Source organism: Sander lucioperca, chromosome 1 (assembly GCF_008315115.2).
Source record: "Sander lucioperca isolate FBNREF2018 chromosome 1, SLUC_FBN_1.2, whole genome shotgun sequence".
Classification (NCBI taxonomy): Eukaryota; Metazoa; Chordata; class Actinopteri; order Perciformes; family Percidae; genus Sander; species Sander lucioperca.
The window spans coordinates 29,599,688-29,614,279 of record NC_050173.1 but is presented as its reverse complement, the minus strand read 5'-3'; the positions used below and the strand labels follow the sequence as shown (position 1 = coordinate 29,614,279).

The window sequence follows — 14,592 nt, the reverse complement described above, 5'->3', positions numbered from 1 at the left end:
CTGGTTTGTCACCTGTTGCTACTGCAAGTGCTTGTAAATACCGGGAAGGGTGTAGATTTCCATTTACCACTTGTGTGTGTGTTGTCGGGTGTCAGTGTGTGGGGAGTGTGGGTGGGTTGATAACGCTGAGTAAAGCAGCTGTCTTAAGCAGTTTCTGTGTAATTGTAATCCCTCTGATCAGGCGCTCTGTAAACACCAGATAGTAAACCTAGCCTGGAGCTTGACTTAGCATTGGACATACACACATACACACATGCGCACTCTTTTTCTTTTTCATAAACACTTACTCACATGCCAGTACAAAGACACTTATAGATGCGTGCATGCACACAGACACATCTTGGTCCTTTTGTGGAGCTCTTATATGTGAATTGTCCTTTAAAATTACAAGGTATAATAATTGAAGAAATGAGTGGCCACTAACAGCACTTGTGTTTTTGATTCGTCACCATCTGCTAAACATGATGACCCCCTCATCCATCGCAAAGATGGTACCCCTTGCCCTATTTATGCTAATGAAGTACAATTTTTGTAAAACTCACACTCGGAATTAAAGTGAGAAGGAGAGAAAACTCTACTCTATTCAAATGCAGTGCCCGCGTAAGACTGATGGAATGGACTCTTGCTTTATCGCTCTTGGATTTCAGTTTTTATCACGCCAGAAGCTTCTGCTGAGATACCCTCCCTCCCTTTATCTGCTTTCTCTCTCTCCCACTCGCTCTCTCTCGACACGTAAGCACTGAGTGGCGGATGGAAATGTTAGCTAAACTTGCTTTGCCTGTGTAAGGCACTTATAAAAGATACACAGCTACATGTCTGGATGGCCCAACTGCATAATTCATGTCTTGGTGTAGAGCTAAATCCTCTCTCCATCTCCCTCTGCTGTACTCCCCAACTATGTAATGGGTTCTGGGTAGTCGTAAAATGCTGGTAGCATCAACTATTGCCCACCCTACCTCCTATACACACACACACACACACACACACACACACACACACACACACACACACACACACACACACACACACACACACACACACATAGTGCATTTCACTATCTTTGTGGGGACCCGTCATTGACATAATGCATTCTCTAGCCCCTTACCCTAACCTTAACCATCACAACTAAATGCCTAAACTTAACCCTTACCCTAACCGTAACCTAATTCTATCCCTAATCCTAAAACCAAGTCTTAACCCTCAAACAGCCCTTTGAAGTTGTATTCCCGGTTTTTGGACCCCACGAATGTAGTTAAATAAAAACACAAAAACACACACACACACACACACACACACACACACACACACACACACACACACACACACACACACACACAGGTACGGAGTCAGAACCAGAACTGCACTCAACTCTTTGTAGCCATACTTTATTTATCACACCGTCCTTCCGTTCAAACATTTGTTTGCTTTTAAGGTTTTAAGTTATACATTCCGCTTCTGCATTTGATAAACTAGAGGGACAATGCATTTTATATTTTGAGCACTCTCTTATCCCATTCGCTATTATCCCCTTTTCACCAGTTGTATTTGTAGTTGCTCTACAGCCATGCCTGCATAAAAGCAGCTAGTGACACACTTTTTAGATATATCCTCAAAAATGTATGAAGAAGGCTACAGAATTCATCAGGCGCTACTGTCTATGCACCCTTTAAGAGGATTGCTTATTTGCCTGTTGTTCCACATTCATTCTAGGTTGACACATAATCAATTAACATCTAGAGCTATTATCTGAAGCCAGAAATAAGTAGAGAGGTGAGGTTCGTGCCCTGAAGTTGGTGGTGTACAGGCTTGTGCCTGCATGTGTTTGGACAGCGCTTGCTGGAGTGAATTAGTGTTAAGTTGGGGAGACTGCCACTTGGGATAAGACCAGTGCAGTCTACAGGTCTCACGGGGGGCTCATGGGGAAAGGCAGACACACACACACCAACAAGTTAGCCAGAGATTATGCTACGCAAACCGTACACAGACAAAAATGTATGCATGTGGACATGTTAATGCACGCAAACTAAATATACCACACAAGAAACTCATAGTTCAATCAAAATGTTAAAAACATTATAATTTGCATTTTAACCCCAAGGCAAGCAGAACACCCAGGTGTTTAGTTTTAAGCAAAACAGGGTTACCAGACAGTTAGTGAAACTTGTAACCAGGTGTTTACAGTCTAAATATCTATGAAGAATCTCTCTTACTTCCATATCAGAATGACATCAGTTCCAGTAACATGGAGCTAATCCGTTAAAATAGTTTAGTTGTGATGACTACAAGCTACAGGTCATGACATTGTAAAATCTGGATTGTGTCTTTCTGTACACAGTGAACACACACACACACACACACACACACACACACACACACACACACACACACACACACACACACACACGCCCTGAGGCCCCTTGGGCAGATGGACTCCCCAGACAAGCCCGCCTACACACAGTACAGTATGCATTGTGATATTTGTTATACAAGCATATTGGAAACACTGCACACATGCACACACATTTGTGTGAGTCTGTTCTGAGAAACATGAAAGGCAAGATGTTCAGAGACCATGACCTCACCAAAAAGAGTGGGGCAATTTTTGAAATCATTGCTATCGTGCTGTGACGTGGGTGTTACGTGCCACATCTATGGTTTGATTCTCTTCAAAGTGACAGAGCTCACAGAACAGGTTGTTATTTTCACAGTGCTGCTGGCAGACTGTCCTCATAGGTTGTGTATTTGCACAGGGTGACAAAATTAGACAGTCACCTTTTCTGTGGACATCTTCTTTTGGGCACTGAAAGATTCATGTATTAAAAAAGTCATGACAAACATTGAAGGCAAAAATCTCTGACTAGTTACCTGATGTTTCAACACAGAACAGTAGAACGGTGGAACAGGAGAACAGTGTGTCTGGATGTGTGTCTAACTCTATCTACTTAGAGAGTCAAAACCAAACACACAAACCATAACGAGAGTCCTGTTTAGTAAAATGTAATAGATGCTATACAGTCACTGTTGCACAATTATTCTGGCATTATTATCCCACCACAGCACCACCCTTCATTGTCCCACCCAAGCTTTCTTCTGGTTTCTCATTTGCGTACAGTATGTGTGTGCGTGTGTTTAGGAGAGTGTGTCGGGCACATGATAGGTGAACAGCTGGGATGACTTGGCTGATGTAGTAGGACATGTACAGGCTGGGGAACAGCTGCGAGTGAACAGGATCCGTCCGGTGTGCGACCACAAGACTTGGAAAATATTTTTCAATTCATATTCTAAATAGTGGGCTACAGTGACAATGATGCACCCAGTGTATTTTTGTTTCTTCAATGAGACACAACTGTTGCAGACAGGGTCTTCTAAATCTGCCAAAACAAAAATCACTACATAATCTTTATTTCTAGTTTAGCCAAACTTTCCAAAGTACAGCATGCATCTATTTATATAGCTTTCTAGGTCAGATTAACTGTGTTTCTGGGTTGTTTTCAAGACCTTTTTTGACATCAGCAAATTTTCCATTACAGTTTTGTAAAATTTTGTAAAATGTATGCAGGATTAGCATCTTCATTTGAAGTCTAAAGAGTTCTGTGAAAGTTGTGGTATGAGTAGTGACTGAGTATTTAAATAGAATTAGTCAACATTATTAAATTAAAGTGACTGCACATGCAAGGAGCACAAAGAAAAAGTTTATCTGATTGGTGAGCCATCCTGTCACTTAAGTTCAGAAGGACTGTCTCCGACAAGGACTGTTGTTGTGGAATAACCTTATTTGTTCCAGTTCAGCTCGTCTCTTGCTGTGGTTCCGATCACAAAGCATAACAAATGCCTGGATGTTTTCCCAGCTAGACACAAGCAAAACAACTAAGGGATGTGTTTGTGTGTGTGTGTGTGTGTGTGTGTGTGTGTGTGTGTGTGTGTGTGTGTGTGTGTGTGTGTGTGTGTGTGTGTGTGTGTGTGTGTGGATTTTGTCCCTCTTAAAATGCATCATCAGGAAACTGAGCCATCAAACACTAATCCCATATTTCTGATGATTCAGATAGCGTTGGCGTTAGCTGTTCCTAAATCTCCTCTCTCTGAATGCCTGGATTTGAATCCTTTATGTAATCCTGCATCAAGGCCAAGCTAGTTGGGACTCCTGTGTCAATTGGAATTGACAGTGTGTTCTTCACTTGTTAATATTGCAGAAGAGTTAGCCATAATACCAGCTCAATCCTTTTTTCTGATGCATTTTCTATTGTATTTACTTATGCAGTAATGTAAGGAGCTACTGTTCAATCCTCTCGCTCTTGTTCTCATTTTTATTTGGGCCAGTCCCCTTTCCCCAACTTCTGCTCTGGCAATTTTCACCTGCTGTTGTTGAACCTCTACAGTATATCAGTGAAACACAGACAGGAACATGGTTACTTGTATAGATGAAGTAATTCATGTGATGAAAACATAATTAAAATATTCACAAAGCATCACAAACTCACATTTAAAAGTCATGGGTTGCTGTGAGCTGATTTCCTCATAAATAAACTCCCTCTAAGTAACTGCAAAGGAGCAATATGTGCAACATACTAAGTGGAGAGGACATATGGAACAATGTTTACTGTAACTCGTAGCAACACAGTCACAACACAACACAATAATTATAAAACAAACTATTTTACAGAAACACTTTTTAACATTTAATTCTGGCGTGTTCCATCGCTTCATAAAGTCAGTGTCTATTAAATGCTTTAGAGTTTATCAAGAGTTTATTGGTGGTTCATCAAGGGTTTTATTGCTCATTGGAATTTATCTTCATCTGACAGCAAAAAAAAAATTACAATCCTCTAATTAATAAGCCCTGCCATTCAACATCCTTACACAAACAGAAACCGATTCACACAAACACTGACAACTAATGTAGAAACCTTCAGAAGAATTACAACCTATTTAGTAATTAATCAATCAATCAGTAACCACAATTCTGATGACATAGAGGCCCAATGCTCTATTGAAATGAAACAAACACATTCATGTTTCATTCATCACAATCAATAACAAATAATCATGCATCTTAATGTGAAGGGAACTATTATAAATCCAAACTAAAAGAATCTGATTAAAGTGTGGTAACCACTTGCAGAATAAATGTGATATAGGTAGCAACATGGCCGTTTATGGTGTCCAATTCAACTTCAAATCTAACTGTCTCTCATTTCTCTCCTTCCCACTCTTTCTCTGTAAAAAAAAAAGATCTGTAACAAATGACAGATTTTAGGACTGTTTGTGTTCGCTGCAAATGTTCAGTAAAAGTGCTGAGACTCACACTAATGCCGTTTTAAGGTCACCCTCCCTTTTTCTGCTCCACCTCTTATTCCTGTTCTTTAAAACTGTACACATGCCTTCACTCCTCTTTCCTTCTCCGCCCCCTCTCCCTCTGCTACCTTTCCATCTCTAACAAACAGGAAAGGCTGTAAATGTGCATTGATAAACTGCGAAAAGTGTGTGTGGATTTGATGCCCATCTGGGATCTGATCTGGTTAGCAGAGGGCAGAGGAAGATGATGCCCTCCATATCTGCTCTGCCAAAGACTGTGCTCTTGCAGAGACCCTTGGATCAAGTGTTTATTTTTTTTATTTTTTTTAGTACAGTAATTAATAAAGAGGCTTGTTACCACTTGTGAAGGTTTAGTGGTGATATGATCATATGGTGCTTGCAATCATTACATAACTGCTGTTGGGTTGAATTTAATGATTGAATGTTTGGAATTGCTATATCTTTTGTCTCTCCAACACAACCCTACAGTGTTGAGACTGAGATCTGGAGTGAGAGGATGTCAGAGAGAGGGATGCTGGTAGATAATTAATTTTTTCAATGTCTGCTTCTCGAACACTGAGTCAGGACCTGTCGACCCCATATTACTTATAGCGATGGATGGATGGATGTGGAATGGGCCTCTGCACTTAGTCAGCTGTGCATTGAGACATCAGTAAGTGCACTAAAGGTTGTGACAGAACAGAAGGTTGGGGACGGTCACTGCTGGCCCTGCTAAATAGCAAGTATACTGTTCCCATTATATTATGCTATTTATTCTGACCAGAACAAAGTACATGTGTGACGTAGCCCTCAGTGGGTTAAATTAGTTGATTTGACAGTATTTGATTCTCGTCCACTCCTTTTAAGTAGTCATCAGATTGCTTTTGGATCAGATCTCTACATTTTGATTGAATATTTCTATCTGATATGTTGCAGACAGTTATGGGCTTCATGATCCAGCAGCTGTGACTCTCCGTCTCTCTTGCTCTGAGCTGCAGGTCTCACACTGAGATTGCCTCCTGTTATGCAACTGGCTAGATGACAGCGCTCTTTTGGCAGAATATATTTTCTGTTTTTTTTTTCTGTGTTGAGCATTTATGGCCATTGGGCCAATGAAGGACATAGTTGTGGATTTTGTCCATTTTAAAGCAGTTCATACATTACGACAGTGCAGTTTTTATGGAAACTGTAAAGGTAAATTATTTTGCTCTCACTTTGTTGACTAAGGTTGGATAATGTATGCCTGTTTATTTGTATGCTTTCATAAAGGCATGAACCAGTTTGATTCAATACATAGATCAACATATTTCTAGTTTAATACCATATCCTAGAGTTATCCATAGTGTATGTATCACTCTTTATGCTGTGGCTAAGAATTTAGAAGAGGTGTAGCTGTGTATATGGCATATGCTTTCTTCAGCATGAAGCAACAAACGTGCTGCTTGGAGCCAAGTGGAAAGTCTGCTGATACTGACTGTTATTTTACTTTTTATAAAACAGTACATGATCTAAAAAGGAAATGTTTGTCTTTCTGTCTTGTAGACTTGCTAGGTAAACGTAAAGCAGACACCAAACGACACAACTACCAAAATAAAGGCAAAGGAAACAGGAAGAGGTAGTCGACACTGTGCTAATCGTCTTATGCTTAAAAGAAGACAGATGTTTCCGATTAAAACTGAACCGCACCTAATAAAATACACTGTCCACTGGCAGAAAACCATAGCGAGATGGACAGGCAATGCGTCCTTCCATCCTTACAACCTTATTGTGTGACATTTGACAGCAAGCCCAGAGTTGATATGTACAGACCACATATGAAACATATGTGACTTTGGAGCGGATTTGACATTTGATATGTCATAAGCTACTTGGTGTCAGGCTTTGTTGATCCTATTACACTTGAACCTCTTCCCACAATATTTCAGTCTTCCTGATCTCAAAGGCCTAATGATCGGCAGGGAGTAGTATGCTTTACAATCCTATTTGCTCTTGTCAGCTGTTAATTGTTGTGAAAGGGATCCTTATATTAATCCGCCTTAGCAGAAGTGTGTGTTTGATCCCTGTCTGTTGACACGATATCTATGAAACATTTGAATCCATAATAGGGATGGAGTACAGTATACTGTAGTCTTACACAAGTTTTGAATACCTTTTTAAAGAAGAATGAGAAATTTAATTCTAGACATGTGTTTACATATTTGTGTGTATTTTACTGTATTTGCTACAGTCACTCTGCCATCCAAAGTAGCATGTTGCAGTAATACTAAAAAGGTTAAAACTGTGGAAATATGTGTGTGTGTGTGTGTGTGTGTGTGTGTGTGTGTGTGTGACTGACTACATGCAGGCGTTTACGCGTGTCTGTGTGCTATGGAGTGAATGTGGACGAGTGTTTGTTATGTGGCCCTGTAATATGTAGAAACAGAGAGAGTGAGTGAGTTTGGAGCCAAAAGTCTCTCCACATTGATTTTTCTCAACTTGGCATATTTCCAAGATAACTGATGCGTTCCAGGGATTTAAACCTCCATTATAAAACTACTGGGTGCCAAAATAGTTTTCAGTGTGAAAAGGTGAAACAAAAATAGTTTTTTATAAATACATTGTTGTTATTTGTCTCTTAAATGAAACTTAAAGAGCAATGGAGGTGTAATTTCTAATGCAGTTGCATCATTCGAGTGAAACAGAACAATCGAGAAAAAACACAAGTATTCAGGTGGAGATTAGATAAGAATTATAAATGTTAGATCTACGAACTCTTTATATAGTTGGCAAGACAAAACCCAGGTCAAAAGTGCAGTTCTACTGTATATCTAATTATAAATCACAACTGGGAGGTGTATGATTTTTAAGATGAGACTTTAAATGTCAAAAAGGGATACGCCGCTATAGAGTTGGGAGTCCTCAATGGGGTCACAAAATAAATCTAAGTGGTTGTAAGATTATTGATGGGTTAGTAAAGAAGAACAAAGTATTATTCTGCTATAATAACTGTAGTTAGTTTTTCTGACTTTTCTCTAATATTAGCTTGTTAGGCAGTTCAACCTCTTAAAGCCTAGTTATTCAGAGGAAACAAGGTGTTCAGAGTAGATACAGCTGCATTGTAACAGTTTACGGGCCAAATTGGTTGGAAAACCACTGAAATCACATCACTTCATTCTCCTGTCAGTGTGAAAGGACTTAGCCTTTGGAAGATGTTAAATGACCATTATTTTTAGATGTGGTACTGGATATCATAATAACATGTTGAGTGCTTATGGACTATCTGTGCCCATGCAGTGTTTTTGACCCCCTCTCACAATTTCAGAACTGAGAGTGGCCCCCTATCCTACTTCCTAAAAACACAAATTAAACCGAAAGCCAATTCATTTATTCTGTCCAAAAATTGAACATTTTATTGAGATATGTTTTCCTTTGTTTAAAGTACTATCAGGGTGAACCTACTTTTAGTCAGGGTGACATTACACATTCCTACCTCACCATCCATCACACACCACACAAACATGCTCATAAACACATGGCATACAACATATATCAGATCTCTGACTCATCAAGTGGGAGTTGCATGAGTGTGTGCATGGACAACTAACGCTAAGACTGGGAAGCTGTCAGAATGAGGTAAAATGGGCTTTCTGCAAGGCTACGTTTTGATGCTGGATCAATACTTTTTCAAAGGAGTGCTGTATTTGTCTATCAATTGGCCTTCAACAACAGTTTTGTTACATTCATCTCTGCAGACGAGCTGTATTGGAAGGCAGTAGTATTACACTTGCTTTCCTCCTCTCACCACACATACACACTTACTCACAAACACCAAACCAATCAACCTAACCTCTGATGATGGGGCTTATACTGTACTGTATGTGACAGTCTGTCTCAATATGGTTCTGTGCTTCATTCCCAGAATTTCCCCTCATCATAAAGCCTGGAGGTGCCTCAAAGGTCAGCTCCATACAGTACGTCTGAATATATCTCACATTCTGAAAGACATCAAATCTGAACATAGGTTTAGTTTTAGTTATGATTTAAGTTAAGTAACAATTCCTTTGCAATCATGTCTTAATTCAGTAGACCTCCATTTGTGTTTCACTTCATCTGTTATGATGCACATTGGGTGGGAGATGAAAGAAAGATGAGACCACTCCACACAGCTTTTTTTTTCCAGATAAATAAATAGAATAAGATGGCAGACTTCCTTCTGAGGCACATTCATAGCTTATTTACATACTTTACATACTACTTATTTACATACTATTAGAGTAAATCGATTGCTTTTACGCAGAGAGCATGGCTAGAGCCATGGCCATATTGTATTGCATTTGAGTGATTGCCAGCCTGAGTGGAAATTGTTTTCCTGTGCTCTTTTATGCAATACACCTTTATATTAATGGAATTAGACTCCAAGTAAGTTCAAATATATTACCAATGGAGCATGCACACATTTATTTAATAGCATACGTGTTATTTTACATTTTGCTACATTTAATGGCACTATGTTATACAGTATCATACGGCTAAACAGTGTTTATGAAAGATAACAATGTAGGTATACTAAAGCCTTGATTAAGATGTAGCCATGGATACAGTGAGACATAAAGTTGAGACTGCTGATTTCTTCTTTTCAGTTTTATATTTATTTGAATTGTCATCATTACTTAGTTATCCAGCGATTCATGTTTTGATTACAAAAAGCTACAATATTTGTCCCAAGCTATCATGTACTATGTCGCTCTGTTTCTAACAAAAAAGGCAAAGGAGAAAGAGAGAGAGAGACAAACAATAAGCTCAGAGGGATGAAAGAGCATGAATAAAAAACGCAAGCTCATTCTGCGTTTCAATGAAAACCTCAAGTTCAACTCGACTCACTTTCTCTGCTGCTTGCAAGGTGACTTACAACCAAAATTAAACTATTCTTTCTTGAGATGGAGCCACACTGAACCGTAGGCATCCCAGAAGACGATGTGCTAGATTCTGCTCCTTGTAAAACCACATTGAGGCCAGGCTATTTTCGAAACACAAACCTCAGGCAGAGACTGACAGAAAAGAGTTTCTGTGCTTAATACTGATTCTAATTTAGTAAGTATGATATTCGTCAAGTCACAATGAAGGTGTTCCATCTTCTTGATGGATATAAGCCATGACTTGAGTAAATTGTGAAGATTGCACCTCGTATATGGACGTGTAGTTCATTTCTCTGGGCCTGACAGTGCTTCAGTTGATTACACATGTCCTTGAACCCCACTTGAACATGAGGCAGGTGGCATTTATGAGTCTCGGTGTCACTGATGACACTATCACATTAAGCCTGCTCTTCTGTTCTCACACTTGAACATAAACACAGTACAGTCATTGCATATCATTTGCTTTTTACTCCATAAGGTAAATACTGCCCACACAGGTAGCGCATCTACCATACTGTTGCCATAAAAACTGAACATGCCCTGTCATTCATAAGGGGCTTTAAATAGATGAGCAACTAACTAAAGCAAGATACATCTCCCCCCCCCCCCCCCCCCACCCATTCCTATGAGATTTATTCCTGTCAGAGGGGCAAGGACATCTATTGCAGCGTGCTGAAGGTCCAGTGTGGCAACACTGGGGCCTGTAGATCACTATCATGAACCCAGGAGACAGCTCACTCTGAGTGGCTGGTCGGATACAGAGTGAGGTCCCAGGTCCTGCTGTGTTATTCATCATGCATTCTTCAATCCCAATGTGTGCTATTCATCAAAGCTAGAGCAAGGATGAAGGATATAGGCTGTAAAAGAGGCTGCCCCACCCCCTCCTCGATTCGCTCTCTTAGCCCCACGTCACTCATTTTTATTACCTCAGATGAGTCAACAGTTAGTGGGCTCATTAATAAACGCTGGCTGGAATTACAAATTTGTGGAAGTTCTCGAGAGTCTATTCTACGCACACGCACACGCACACGCACACACACACACACACACACACACACACACACACACTTTCTACCTCAGCTATGAGCTCTGATAGGGATACTTACAAATGAGTAGACAGGATCGTAAGTGAGAAAGATTTATTTCTAAAGTGCTTTTACAGGGCATAACACAGAATACAAGACAGAAATCATAGAAGATTTAATGACCATGTTAGCACATGTTTAACATATTAGACCTAAGAGAGCAGGCTGACAAATATGGTAGCTCAGCCACATATGCAGGAGCCTGACCGTGCAATGCTCCGTACTTAAGAGTGAGAATTTTGAACTAAATCCTATATGCAACATGGAGCCAGTGAAGAGACTTAAAGGGTAACTACTGTTTTTTTCAACCTCATCCACACTGTCAAAATCATTTAAATATTGAGCCGTTACATTGAAAATCTTTTAGATAACAGGAGCCTATAATTTCTGTAAACTACTCCGTAACAACAGACTACCTGAACGCCTTTTTCTCGTCTCGCATCTCACTCTCCACACCGCTGTCTTCAGACAAAAAGTCACGTCCTGAGATTGATAATGTTGTCAGACACTTTTAGTAACAATCTGAGCCTGTCAGTAGCAAAAGAAATCACTTTTATTGGACAAAAAGCAAGGCTCGGTTCGCGCCGGCTCGTCATTGCGATCTCGCTCAATACTGGACCAAAGTCAAAGATTTTTGGTCACATCAGTCTATTAGACACAAATGCAAGGGGAAATGGTTGAAAAAAACGGTAGTTACCCTTTAAGTACAGAGGTAATGTGAGACCGTCTATTTGACCTCGTGAGTAGCCTTACGGCAGCGTTAGCAAGGTTGGAAATGAGAAAACAACTGCAGCAGACTGCATTAATGTTTTGTGCCAGTAAGCAGTTTAAAGTTCTACCACTTGCCAACTGTTAAGTGTCTCATGGCACCTTAACACCTGTCTTGTGCAGATGAAACAAACCCTTCATTATTTGTTCAGTTTGTTTGGGAAGAAAAGAAACCGATTGGGCAACGGGGAAATAGACAGAATATCACTGGTTTAGAGGAACAGTTTGTATATTTAACTTTTTTCTACTGATCAATGTTGTTTGCTACATAAATAGATACTTTATTTATTCCCAGGGAGAAATGTGCATGTCACAGCAGCAGTACACAAATGAACCATACAGTACAAACAATGTGTGCAGTTTACAGGTATAATAAACGGGCAGATTAGCTTAGCTAAATTTCTACTGAATCTAGTACAGTAGCAGCACTTGTGTGCCCCAGGGGCAGAGAATGGGGTCATATTTTTGAAGGAAACTTAGACCTCCTCTCTTTTCATTCCAAAGCACCATTCAAGTTTCAGTTGTGCTGTGGTTTTCTTGGCAAGGGGTTGCGATGGAAAGTATCGGTATATGTGGGGTATTCAGGACCTTCTGCTGGAGTGGAGGCGTTAGTGTAGCAGGTCATCCAGGAGTCGCAGGAGACGCAGAGGTACTGACAAGTCCTGTAGGATAAAAGGAATGTGGTGATTACGTGCCCTGGGCATGGAACCCTGATTATCTGCTGCTTGTGTGTGTGTGTTTTGTGGGGTAAAACACAAGAAAGGCTTGTGTCAGAAAATGGATGACATACGATAGTGGACATGCTCTTGATGGTAGGAGAATTCATTTTTGGATCTGTCTTCAGGACCTGTGGCCCACTTTATCTCATCTGCTCCAGAATCATCAGATACACACTGACCAGTTAGTGGGCATTTAAACGATAAGGTCAGGTGATGCCTCTTTAAATCCTTAAGCTATGTTAACAACAATACAAGAAACACAACATACTAAAATATTGTAGACATATAAAAGAAAGAAAAATTCATTGGTCGCAAGTTTTGGAGGGATTTGACAATGTTTACACAAAACAGCCGTCATGTTTTGTTTGTTTCAGTCAGTTTTAGTTTGCAAATCACATGCAATTATCAATAAGTTCAGGGAGTCCAATTTGTCCAATCTGATGTCGGGAGTGTATTTTTGAGAGCTGAGACTGTCAATCATCTTTTGTACAGCCTACTTGACATCTTTATCAATTACCATATTTCTCAAGTTGATTTATCCGTGGCTCTGCCAAACCAGAATACACTTAGAGGCTTTGAGAGGCTATTTATATTGTAAGAAAGTCTCCAAATTTTTATTGGTATAGTAAGGCAATGTTTTGTTAACGCAGGGCTTGTGTTGGCTATGCATACTGTATGCTTACAATAAAATGCTTTAAATCCCAAAATGTTGTTACCTTGTACGATTAGGGGTCATTACTGCCTCTCTGATGTAAATGTATCCTGCACTTTCCTGTTAATTTCACAATTTTACCCCCATTAAGACCAATTTGGCAGACATTACTCAAATTGAGACCACTTCGCTGATATGAAATACTCTTAATGTATATGTTATGTAAAATGGTTTTATGAATGAAAGTAAACCTACAGCCAGTTATTAGCAGTAAGCGGCTCTTTATTCCGAGTTGGCTCCAAAAGGGTGAATGTGTCGGGTTTATGAATACAGAGCAGAAATTCGCTGTAGTTTGCTGCTGGTCACATCGCACCCACACAGGTCTGATAAACTTAATAGTCAATAGAGCAGTATAGTCAAATAGTTTCAGAATTCATTCATAAAACTGTTTAAATACAGTACATACACTTTCACTTTTCATTCTCATTCGGTGTTTACATGGTTCATTTCCAATCACTGTCCCTTTAAATTTTAATTAGAACTTTTCACACAGGTATCTTCTCATTCTGTCATTTCAAGTACTATTTAAAATCAATATTAATGGGACCCATGTGTCTCTAATACATGTGGTGTTTTTTATTTTGTATTTCCTGTGTGTTTTTGTTTTCTTTGAGACACAAAGGGGGAGACGTGTGCTTCCTAATCTTATTTTTGTGAAGAAGACACTGTGCACTGTGTGAAAATACAGTACACGGAAGTCATTGTGTGGGAGTCTGTCTACATAATGTTTTCGTTTATATTTAGTAGGTTTGTGTATTCTTACTTGGAGTAGAAACTGAGGCAGTACTGTAGTCCATTCATGTCTCAGCTTTCTGAATAAAGCTGGCTGACATGCAGTACAAGATTGTGCTATTATCACAGTAAGCGAAGAGTGGATATTGGGTCATCAAGAACAAACTCTCTGTGTAAAAACGGGACATCCGTTCCTTCCATGTGTAAATTGTTAACACTTCATGATACCATTTTTCTGCTGAGTTTAGTTAATCTGAAAATAATGTCATAAATTGAGCATTGTGGTGGTTCGATATTGGCTACTGATACATTACCTTCTTAATAGCCATTTTCATTCAGTAGTAAATGTGTCAGTGAGAGGCATGGCATTCAAATCTATAAGGAAAAGA

At 39.6% G+C, this 14,592-nt stretch overlaps 1 protein-coding gene across 3 annotated transcripts in view; it reads left to right on the top strand.

Moving 5' to 3' along the window:
- The window catches only part of fgf13a (fibroblast growth factor 13a), a 95,582-nt gene that overhangs the window by 31,528 nt on the left and 49,462 nt on the right, over positions 1-14,592 (top strand). The gene's annotated exons all lie outside the window — the stretch shown is intronic.